Here is a 12,407-nt window from a genome sequence, read left to right as displayed (position 1 = left end):
AGCTGCTGCAGAAAATCTAAAGGGGGCAAAAAAAATAAAAAATGGTTTGCCTTCATTCCTAACTAAATTTTTCATGTAATGCAGATAACCATGAACATCCGAGCTATATGCAAAACGTAGGGATGGGCGAGTACCAATACCAGGTGTTGCTATGGTGCCGATACCAGGCCTTATTGGCCATTTTATAATCAGGAATGTGAAATTAGAAAAATAGAAAATTGCTGTTAGTGTCATGCAAAATATAAGAAAAAAATACAGAGCGAGGCACTTTCGTCAGTCATCAATTCTAGAGCTGTTAAAATGGATTGAATAATCAATAGATTAATCGATTCTAAAAAAAAATATTCGGTAGTGACAGCACTAATCAATTCCCGTCGATGACGATGCCCATGTTTTGCTGAGTGTTTCCCTATTTTCAGCCTTTATGACACATGGACAACATTTTCGGTAATGTAAACGTATATTAGGGCTGTACTGCGATATGCAATATAGTTGCTGAATATAGTGATATCGATATTATTCCGATATTTATCATGTTACCTGAAGAAATTACATTTTTATTATCTAATGAAAAATTTACACTTTTTTCATGCAGCAAAAAAAAGGCAAAAAATAAGCAAACTCAATATGTTCTCAGTTAATTAATTGTAATTACTTCTCAATAATGTTCAACTATTGGATGGCGCTGCGCATTTTAGTTAGCCTTGAACTGGTGAAATTCAGATAAAAGCATATGAAACTTATTGCATGTCTTTGCGATATCTATATTGCATGGGCCAATATCACGATATCGATATTTTTTCGACATATTGTGCAGCCCCAGCGTAGATGCATATAAGTGAGGCAACACATTTACATCCGTCAGTCACTTCCACAATAAGTCTTTTTTTTTCTTTTTTTTTTTTCCTTTCTTAAAGGAAGAATATGATACCTCAGATGATTAGGAGTGCCACCTAAATGATGGAAATACTTAATAATGCCGCATAAGGCTTTTTTTTATTTTTTATAGCTCAATAGACCAGGAAGCAAGTCCAAAATGGACAGCGCCGACGTTCCTGCTCCATCTTTAGGTACATCCATGTGGTCGTTGCGTCGGGGGGAAAAATGAGCACCAAACAACAACACTGGTGCTCAGTTGACAACCACGACAAAATTGTTACTTACACCCCTAGTTATCGGAAATGGTTAATGGCACACATATATAAATACATTATTTTCCCATCAGTTTTACAGGTGTTGGAAAGACAATTCAAGGTGATATAGCTCAGCACGTTCCCAGAGGCCTCGTCGTCACTGTAGATGGGGGGGGTGGAATGAGGGAAGGCAAGCCCTTAAAGCTTTCAACTCGTAACTGCTAACCAGTTGTTTCATTATTTATTTAGTCGTCTGCCCGAGGCTGGAAATATCCGCAAAGATCTGCTCCTATTTCACAGGACGATCCCCACCTCCCACCCGCTCCCCGAGCCTTGCGGTGGGTCCGCGCGCAAGCGATCATACGCGCACGTACACACACGAGAGTCCAAAGCTGAGATTCATCCACACGCACACACACACACACACACGTTTTGTGCACGCTATCAGTAAATGAATGGGACTTCAGTGGGTCGTCCAGGTAATGCACCTGCGCCGAGTCGCCTGATAAATCTCAGAATGCTGCAGTCTTATCTGTCGGAGGCAGACTGAAAAAGGAGACTGCTCTTCCGTGTGCGTGTTTGCGTGTGCGTGACTGCGTGTGTGCGTGTGCCGGTCCATTCCACTGTTAGTGACTGTGTGTGAACCTGTTGTCACAAGTATAAAATTCAATATTGTACAAAAATGTGGGTCTTAAACGTGGCTTGCCAAAACATGCCTAATTAAAATTGAATTGCTTGAAATTGTCCATTGCTAACTTGCTAACTGTAAAAATGAGTCAATCTCTGTTAATTCCGACTGGGTTAAAAAAATAATAATAATAATAATAAAAATCTATTCTATTGATAGCCTAATATCAATTCATAAAATCATAAATCGATTCTTTTAATGTCTTTTTCCCCATAAATTCATGGGAAAATATAATTTAGAAGACCTGATTTTTTATTTTTTTTTGTATCTTACCCTAACGAGGACAAGTGATATAGAAAATGGATGCATGGCTTTGCTCGACTTCATTTGTATCATTTCAGGTGCTTTTGACCTCGTTACGGCGCCTGCCATGCGGTTAATGACGGCATACTGTGCCTATCGTTAACAAGGTCACAGTCATCTCCACCCACTCGGGGTCGAGATGACCTTAAAGCACCATGTCGATGGTGCAGCAGCATTTTCGCCTCGCTGAGGATGCGCAGCACTAAAACAGTCTTTTGGGCTCTAAATAATGCAGTAGGGAAGCTGGCCTCGAGTCTTTTCAACTGCACACTTTGTGCATTCTGTTTTCAACTTCTTCATGTGACCTCACATGAAAAAGCACTTCAACAGATGTGTGTGTGTGTGTGTGTGCATGTGGGTGTGTGTGTGTTTGTGACAGAGAGAAATCGATGGGATTTTATTGACCACACATTCACCTCACTGCGTTCAAGCATTTTAGCGCCGCCACCCACCTTTTGACTTTGCGTTGTACATCTATGGAAGGCCAGGATGCTTTTCACTCATTTTCACTCATTTGGTCAGAACATAACATTAGACCCAAGTGAATGAGAGTCCATATAAGAGTTATATGAAAAATGCTCCCTTACATTATTTTATTTATCATTTTTGATCAGCACTGGCAGAAAAGTACTCATCGAACACTGTTGGTGTTTTGCAGTTCTTCATAATACCCTAATAGGCTTTTTGAAAATAAATAAATAAATATTTAATTTAAAATACAGCATGTTCTATTTTTAGATTTATTTTATTCTACAATTGGTGTATTTATTATAGTTTTTAATTATATTCCTGATTTTTTTAAATTAATTTTAACCGTAAGAAAAAAATTTTAACATTCAATTACAGTTCCATTTTTACATGTATTTTTTTTTTTTTAACTAGTCTTAAATTTTGTTTTATTTTGAAAAAGTGCATTCTATCTTTATATATATATATATATATTTTTTTTTTTACTAGTCTCAGATTTTATTTTATTTTGAAAAGTGCATTCTTTCTTTATATATTAAGATTTTTCACTATTTTTTTTTAAGGGGCCAAGTATTGTTTTCATGTTTATAAAAGACTATTTTCATGTTTATAAAAGACTATTTGAAAAAAAACAAGTACCCCCCCCAAAAAAAAGGAAAAGGTATGAGACCAACAAATTGTTGGGTTTCAATATCCTCAAGAAAATAAAGAAGCTGAGATGACAAGAGACGAAGAGTTATATCCTTCCCCTTGTATGCCAGGTGATGTGATAGGATGAGGGTGTTAGTCCGCGAGGAAGAGAATCAGGTGTTAATTTGCGCCTGGGCTCACACCTGCAGCATTCCCTCAAAGAGACCGAAGCTGAACTGAGATGATGGCCTCGTCACATAAGACGTTAATCCATCCTGCCTGCAGCCGCTCCCGCAACTGATTGAATCACTGTGGCCATAGCGTCGTCTTTTCTTTTCTTTTCTTTTTTTTAAAAGCATCTCGGTTTATTTTTATTATTATTTTTTTTGACAATATGTTCTTGGTTTGGTTTAATGGTTTTGGACATATAAACATAAGCACATTACAAGGGTAAAATACAAGCCGAAGTAAAACTAAAAAAGAAAAAAAAAAGAAAAAGAAAAAAGAAATTCCATAATTAAGATGTTCACGGAGTAGGAAGAAGTACACGCACTTATCTTGTCCTACTCCCTATTATTTCTATCATATTTATAGACTAACAAGTTTTTGCTAGTCAATAACCTATCAATAAAATTAAAACAATGGAAGATAAACAGAAACATGCCACACATATCGTAAAGTCATGATGTTACCACAATAATAAAGGGCTGTGGCTGGTTTTTGTTGGGATTATTATTATTATTATTATTATTATTATTATGCTGATGAATCACATTTTAAAGATCTAAAAGACATTAGCCCGCCAAAAAAATCCCCTCGAAAAGAAAACAGCATTTTTCCCTCTCCACAAATTTGAATTGATCCATCCATGTTCCTTTTTTCTTTTCTTTTTTATTTATTTATTTTATTTTTTTCAAGAGAGATTTTTGGGGAAAATCAAAAGCATTTTGCGGTCATATTCTTGTTCACACAATATGTAGTGTATTGGGTCACGTAGCCCTTGGATTGCATATCGGGAATGTGACATTTTCACCTTAATTGATATGGAATTTAGAAACTGACCTTTAACTGTTTCAGGGGTGTGCAAATGATGGTGCTGTGCTGTCGTGGTTCACATAGCGCTTGGTTTGCGTATGTAGGGTCTTGTCGTAATTCATAGAAAATGAAGCACTTGTTTACACATACTGTATGGAATTTGATATCTTTGTACCTTGATTGGTAGAAAATGGTAGCAAAAACAAATTCATACTATCAAAGTGTAAATGTTGGCTCCAGTCGTAGTGTAATGGTTCACATAGCAGACGTTTACACTGCACGCATAGAAAACGTATGGATGTGTTTGCCCTTCTCCTGACTTGGCACTTCATAAAAAGTAAAACTGCGCCACCAATTGCGCTTCCACCAATTACTTTAGCGCTGTGTAATCCAAGCTGACCTTACCCCGTTCTTCCCTCTTCATCTTTTTTTTTTTTTTTTTGCCCCTTCCATGGTACTATCGCCACCTTCTTATTTTTCCATCCCCTGAAGGCCTGTCCGGCTCGCCAGCTCTGGCCAATTACAGCGGCGGGCGAGCAGCAATGCGGAGTTGCTCCCTCTCGGCCCTCCGGATCCTTTGGAGCGAGAGTCGTCCGGGTGACGGTTCGTTCCCACCACCGCTTCAGTGTTCACACGTCGTGTTTGTATCCTTGTGGATGCACAAACACGCCGAGGAGTGACTGCGGAGGGATGTTGGGTTCTGCCTGGAAAATTGAAATGCTAATGCGGAAGCAATTCAAGCCAATGGTTCAATTGTGGTCAGCTCGCCGCAGGAATCCTGAAATGCTCTGACATGAACATCTAAGTTAAGTTTGGGCTTCAAGTCTCATGTTCCTCATGTTCTCCCTGTGCCACTGTGGCTTTTTTTCGGGTACCGTATTTTCACAACTATAAGGCGCACCTAAAAGCCTTCAATTATTTCAAAAGCTGACCATGCGCCTTATAATCCAGTGCGCCTTATATATGGATCAATATTGAGTCGCAACAGGTCTCGCTGTCAAGACGCTATCGGTGACCCTGCACGATCGGTGACGCGCATGCGCAGAAGATCCCGCCATCTTGGATCGCTAGCTAATACTAATACTTTACCTCAGAGAAAATAATAAAGCAGCTGTTTTTTTTTTCATTTTGGGAGTGAATGGAGTTGTCAGAAAGCGGGTTTGTAATCTATTAATAAAGTTTGACTGACCTATCTGACTGTTTTGATGACATTCCCTTTTGCGCAGCACCATCTAATGGATGCATAACGTAACCCCAGCCTCTACTGTAGCGCCTTATATATGGAAAAAGTTAGAAAATATGTCATTCATTGAAGGTGCGCCTTATAGTGCGGAAAATACGGTACTCCAACTTACTCCCATATTCCAAAAACATGGTTAGGTAGGTGGGAATGATTTAGAAAAATAATGTAATTGCGGCCAGTTGCCCTTCCCTGGGCTAATTGGTACAAAAAAAGGCTCACTTTCAAGACATTCCGTCAGTATTAAGGGAAGGTCCTTCAATGACGATTAACGAATGATGGAAAACTTTTAAAAAAAAAAAATAAAAATGATGGGCTAAGCATTGCTAGTAATGGGTTTTTGTCTGTCAATGTAGTTATCGATAACCAGGTCAGAACCAATGGACCTTCTCAGTCCATAAATGACCAAGTGATGACGGAAGGATGTTCCGAATTGCCAAAATGACGCACGCTCAAAATTCATTGACGTGTCCACCTCTGCTTATTAGTACTCTAGGATGTTTTGTGGGGGATTAAACTATAAATAACGCATAAAAACACCGATATGACGGAACCAAGTACGTATATCACTGTCTTGCTCTAAGGTCCTCCTTGTAATCGCTTACTATCTTAACAGGGATGGGCAATTTCGGTCCTGGAGGGCCACAGCTCTGCAGGTTTTAGAGGTTTCTCTCCTCAAACACAGCTGATATGTGAACCGCTGATCAGCAAGTTCTGCATTAGACTGATAACGATCCCATTGATCGGAAACAGCTTGTGTTGGAAGAGGGAAACCTGCAAAACCTGCAGGGCTGCGGCCCTCGAGGACCGAGATTGCCCGTCCCTGTAACTAGCACAATCAATGCATGTTTAAGTCAGTCAACTTTATCGTATGATACAACTCCACAGCAGCTAAACTAGAAATTGTGATGCGGATAAGAGATTAAAAGGCTGGTTGGATAAGATTGAGATATGTCACATAACAGATCCTCCTCGTGTTTATCTTACACAATGAATCCATGTTTCAGTCAGTCAACTATCAATAGTCTTGAGTTTGGTTATATGAGGTCCAACTGATCCAAAATACCAAGGACACATAAAAAAAAAATGAACCAGTAAATCCTCACAGTCTCGAGAGTGTGGCTTTTGTGTATCTTTGCATGTATCCAACCATGCACTGTTTTGTTGTGTCGATTAAATCAAGAAGGGACTTATTTGCCTTTATTTGTCATTCCCGTTGCCAGATTAGCGAGTGCGCTGCTCGGAAGGCGTTGTTAAAGCGTTGACCTTCCGTTAAATCCAAGTTAATCCCGACACGCACAGCCAGCTCGCGGCGAGGGCGTACCGAGACCCCACCCCGTTCATCATCACGAGACTCGGCGGGTAAGGCCCGGGCAACACGCTAAAAGCCCGGATGGCGCTTTCTTGTCCGTGCCTCCGTCGTGAGCCGGCGAAGAAGTTGGAAGTGAAAGCGGAGGGACCCGTGTCAAAATGGAAGGCGGCGAGGCAAAGCGAGGCATTAAAATTCATCCTGAGCCGAAGTGGCAGCCTGAATACTGATAAGGGCAACAGTCCACTCCTGCAGTCACATACAGTAACAGTGACATAAATGTTCCTTTTTAAAAATGCATCCCGGCAGAGAATAATAAAGGATGAAGGAGGGTGGGAGATAAAAACACAAAGATTGTCTTATACAAGGATACTGCATCTCCCGTGCGCTTCTGACATCGCCGCCACAGCAGCTGGGAAGCGGCAAGGAAATGAGAAAATGTCTATTTATGACGCTTGTGTGTGTGTATGTGGGCAGATGTGGGCACGCTGTTGCTATTTTATTCCTCCCCACATTACGCCGAGTGTGCCTGTCAAAGTGTGGAATTCACTTGTGAACGATTTGATGCAAGCTAACCACCACCATCTTTTGTCCTTCACATCTTGTTGGAAATACACGACAACGAGAGGCTACGTCACTCAATAGCAAGTGTTGTAACCTCGCCAACATGCAATCCGCAAATATATCTGCAGTCTGTTGTGCTTTGAAAACACTGCAGTTTTAATGAAAATACTGTCGCTGATTTTCTGTAACTGGAATCCAACCGTTTACTGCAGTGGTGTCCAAACTACGACCCGGGGGCCATTTGCGGCCCACCATACATTTTTTGGCGGCCCGCGGCAAATACTAAAAATAATTTTTCAATGCTGTTTAAAAAAAAAAAAGAGGGTGGATTAAACATTTCTAGCTACGCAAAGACACAAATTTGCAGCTATTAATTCAGTTTCAGAAATAAAAATAGTTTCATCCACTTGTTGCTTCGTGTCAAGGTCCAATTTGTGAAAACATCACATTAAATTAATGGTTCTTAAGTCTGGTCAGTTTACTACCGATTGTTCTTGTTGTGGTTCAGAATGTCAAGTTGGGATTCAGCTGCTGCTCAGTGGAGAGGCGTATCTATTATAGTGGCACACAGGGGTCACTATTTGCCTTGTTGACTGTTAGCAGTTTTCAATAAGTAACTGTACATTATATCGACCATTTATAATTGCTTCATTGATTTTTACCATGTTTAACTCAATCACTGCCTTTGACGGAAAAAGACGTCAAATGATGCATTTTTTTGCTTGTCTGGCAATTAATGTGTTAATAAATAACTTTAAAAAAAAATAAATCAAAGTGGCCCTTGCAGCTTTCTATTTTTCTGTATGTGGCCCTCAGAGGTAAAAGTTTGGACACCTCTGGTTTACTGCCATTGGTGTTTATATTCGTCAGGTAGGTTTTTGGTTTTGCAAGGGGCATTTGAGGGTCTCACCCAGCTTGTCTGTTTTGTAAAGCACTGTAATGACTCACAGATCCCTGGTGATGGTGATATTGCGACATTGCTTTGGATTTGAGATCAGCGGAGCTTTTGAGTCGAAAAAGATTATGAGGGACAGAAACATGTCTTGTTTGAAGCGAACAGAGCATGTATTGTATGACAGTGGTAGCGCAGTGACTTCTCTGAGTGATTGGGCGAGAAACAGCAAGGTAAACCCTGGATTGGTTGCCAGAAAGTCACAGAGCCGAGATTCTAACTCAAGGCCTTTTGACTGTGAGGCACAAATGTTATCCACGCCAGCATCGTGCTACTGACAGTAAGGACCTCTCAAGAAAGACACGATTGGTTTTGTGGGTACCTCATTTGGGTTACAGGCAAGATGGAGCCAATAACAGCCATGCAGCTGAGATTCAAACCCAGAATCTCAAAACTGTGATCCAATCAAACGTACCACTATTGTACCGTGCTTTCAAAATATTCTCCATCAAAATGTCCTCGTGATCCGCCGCTACGATTAACATCCCAAAAAAAGCTCTTTGCCGTGTTGTCAGAACGTCCCATGGATCAGTCTGGGTACATGTTAATATATTTTCAATCCCGATTTGACTGGAATTTAGATTAAAGTGACCTTAATCCTTCACCTCGCTCCACCGGCAGCGGGCGAGACAAGCCAGCCAGAAGAGACCTATAGCCTCTCCGCTGGCAAACTGGAGCGTTGGACTACTCCTGTGAACAGAATTCACTCGTTCACCTTGCTTGTTTTTCGGTGACGCACCGGAGGAATAATGGCCAAAAAAAAAATGCAACTATTTCTTTCCTGCTTTTCCTCTTTCAAATCTTAAAATGTCTTTCTTTTAATGAGATACAATAAAAGATTTGATGCATTATTTGTGTCATGGCATCATTAGTAAAAAGTAGTGTTTTTGATGTGTAGATATATATATTTTTTTTTTGTGTATGGAAGCATCACTTGGTGACATCTTTTAAAAAGCATGTAAACCATATAAAGACCCCCCCACACACACACACGCCTCCAACCAGTCCAATAATAATGCTTATTGTTAAATCTTCAGTCTCTTCACGAGCACAATGCGCCGGTCGATAGCGCAAATTCAAATACTTGTGGACGAGTGCTCCCTTATGGCTCTGTCCAAAGAACAGGAGAACTGTAAACGAGGCTTGCGAGCTGCAAAATGTGCAAACACGGTACTTGTGAGGGAAGCACTTGTGAACCAACAATCGCTCTATTCACTCCGCCACTCTATTTATGTCGTCTTGTTGTCTGACTTGACCTAATATTTGAACGCTATTAACCCTGCTAAAGCCGAAATCGCACCCCAAATTATAACTCTGTCGCATGTACACAGTGGCAAATAAGAGTCGCGGGCAAGTTGTGGGAGTCAGCATGTTTGAGAGGTGAACCCTAAATTGAGTAGATGGCGCGTCGGGGACACTGTGATCTGCTTTGGCTGCTTGCCCAGGAGATCGTAAACACGCTCACGACAACAATGACAATCAACAAAGGCACCTTCACGCAAGCGTGACCTCCGTTTTACCAACGGATGACAACTGCAGTGCAATTCATTTCGACTCACCGCTGTTAGTAGGGATGTAACGATATCGTAACGATATCCAAACGTCACGATACGATATTATCACGATATGAAGCTCACGATACGATAATTATCATGATATTGTGGGGAGGTTGGCGACATTTAAAAAAGGTCACAATATTGTAAAAAAAAAAAAAAAAAGAGCTCATACTTAAAAAAAAGCACAATATTGTGCTTTTGTACATAACTGCAATGATATTATTATTATTATTATTATTATTATTATTATTATTATTATGCTATGTTGTTAATGCACACACACACACACGTTGAGTTTCTCCACATAATAACTTTATCCCTTCATCTGACAATTAGTGTAGATTTTCAGCATAGAGGGGCTAAAACATCCCTAATGAAAATTAAATTGCACAAAAAAAAAACTAGCCACCAGAAGGTGCTAGAACTGCAGAAATGGAAGTCAACCTGACTTTTTTTTTAACAGATGTGTTGCATTTAAATATCGTGAACATGACGCCGACGATATTGTGGCAGTTTTAATATCACGATATCCACGATATTGCACTTATCGTTACATGCCTAGCTGTTAGTATACATTAGTTAGTTGAATGTGATAGTGATTTTTTTTTTTTACAACTTTATGTAATTGAGTTTTTAGACGTGCCAACTGATGACGTTGAAAAAATAGACACTGTGGCTTCCACATGCCTAGAAAGTTGGTCATTTGTTTACATGTGCCCTATGATTGACCAGTCCAAGGTGTACCCCACCTTTCTCACCAAAAGCCATCTCGTGTAGGCTCGTGACCCTAATTAGGAAAAAAAGCTGTAAAAAATGGTGTAATGTTCAAATAAACTTTTGGACTTGGGGTTCTGTGATTTATTTATTTTTTATTTTTTTTTTTGGGGGGGTGTGTGGGTTGTGTTCGTAAGAGGATCCAGTGCGCAGTGAGCCTTAAAGCTGTGGATTTGGACCATCGATAGTGAGAGGCTTTGACAGCGTGAGCCGCTGTTGGACGCCTCCCATCAGATCGCAGTGAAATAAGCCGCTCAGGGGGGAGGCGAGTTCTTCTTGAGCTGTGTCATGTTTCCTGAAACGGGCCGTCCATCATTTGTGCAACGATGGTAGTTTAATTGTGAAGGAGCAGGAAGAAATTAACTGTGAAGAAACACGTTCATTGGGGGCATCTGACCTTCACATGCATGCAACATGGCGTGCGTCAGCTCCCTTTTTTTTGTCCCTTTCATCAAGATCACAGGCTTTCTTGTTTGCTATGTGCTTTGATCTTTAAAGAAAGGCTAATTGTGAAAAACAACAAAAGCAAAGGTTGCTTATAATGGCAAATTTTGATGATTTGCATAAAATCATGCGAGTTGGCTTTTATGTCTCATTATGACCAGAAGCAATCAATGGCTTACTTTATTAGATTGCCTAGTTCCCGCCTCAATCCAGAAATTTGTCAAGAGGAGGTTTTTGCATGTTACCACGGCGATGATAAGAAATTAGCCAGCGGTTAACGGTTCAGGTTAGTGCTGTGGTCATACAGCACAATCAATCCCTGGTATTCACGGCAGAAAAGTGGTTTGTAATTGCATATAGATGCCACCAGATGGCAACATAGCACTTACAAACTGAGATTACAACACACCAACACCATGCATATAGCACGTACACAATTGTGAAACCATGTTACATAAATGAGTGTGCTAGTTAAATTATTCAACACAAACAAAGCATCTTCACATGAGACTCATCAATAGTATTAGCTAATATTAATAACATGCCAGCACTTAACACGAACGCGACTGTTATTATACACAACTTGCAGCATTTTCACACAATAATAAATACAATGGAATATGGGTAAATCATAAGAGTAGAATAGACACCAGCGGGGAAAAAAAAAACAAAAAAACAAGCTACCTAAAATGCTAGCTAAATAACGAACAAAAAAGTCAAACAAACTAGCCTAAATACCTAACTAACAAGCTAAGAAACAAGCTAGGTGACTAAAATGCAGAAGAAGATGGTAGCACCTACCTAACAAACATGCTGACAAACTAGCTAAACTAAAAAGCTAATTATCTACCACCTACCTAGCGAACTACATAAAATGCTAACTAGCTAGCTAAGTCAGCTGGGATAGGCTGTAGTAGTTGTTGGTGATGCTTGTCACAGAATGTTCGTTAACCGCCAAAATGATAAAATAAAAGTCACGTGTTCTACAAGGCGTCCATAGATTCAAACTTTAGAGTCGAGCGACCCTTTCAAAAATCCCACATTCATCAACAAAGTCGGCCATCTTTGTGTCCCGGTCGCCGCTCTGCTGTGTCTTGACACTCTTTTTGTCCTCGTTTGTGAGACTCATTTGCTGGTGTGTGTCTAGCCGTGGCCGGCGTCACGCCACATGGTCACCGCGGCGCCGCTATAAATAACCCGGTCTCGCGGCACTGAGGGCGGAGAGCCAGAGGGAAGGCAATCTGCTGTCTCCCCGAGGAGATGCTCCAGGGCCGAGGCGCGGACAAGACGACGCGCGCTAGCTACGTGCAG

General features: G+C 40.5%; 1 protein-coding gene across 6 annotated transcripts in view; it reads left to right on the top strand.

Annotated features, from left to right (window-relative positions):
• The window catches only part of slc12a5a (solute carrier family 12 member 5a), a 135,646-nt gene that overhangs the window by 71,193 nt on the left and 52,046 nt on the right, over positions 1 to 12,407 (top strand). The window lies entirely within an intron of this gene.

Source organism: Festucalex cinctus, chromosome 8, assembly GCF_051991245.1.
Source record: "Festucalex cinctus isolate MCC-2025b chromosome 8, RoL_Fcin_1.0, whole genome shotgun sequence".
Classification (NCBI taxonomy): Eukaryota; Metazoa; Chordata; class Actinopteri; order Syngnathiformes; family Syngnathidae; genus Festucalex; species Festucalex cinctus.
This window is presented reverse-complemented; position numbering and strand designations above follow the sequence as displayed.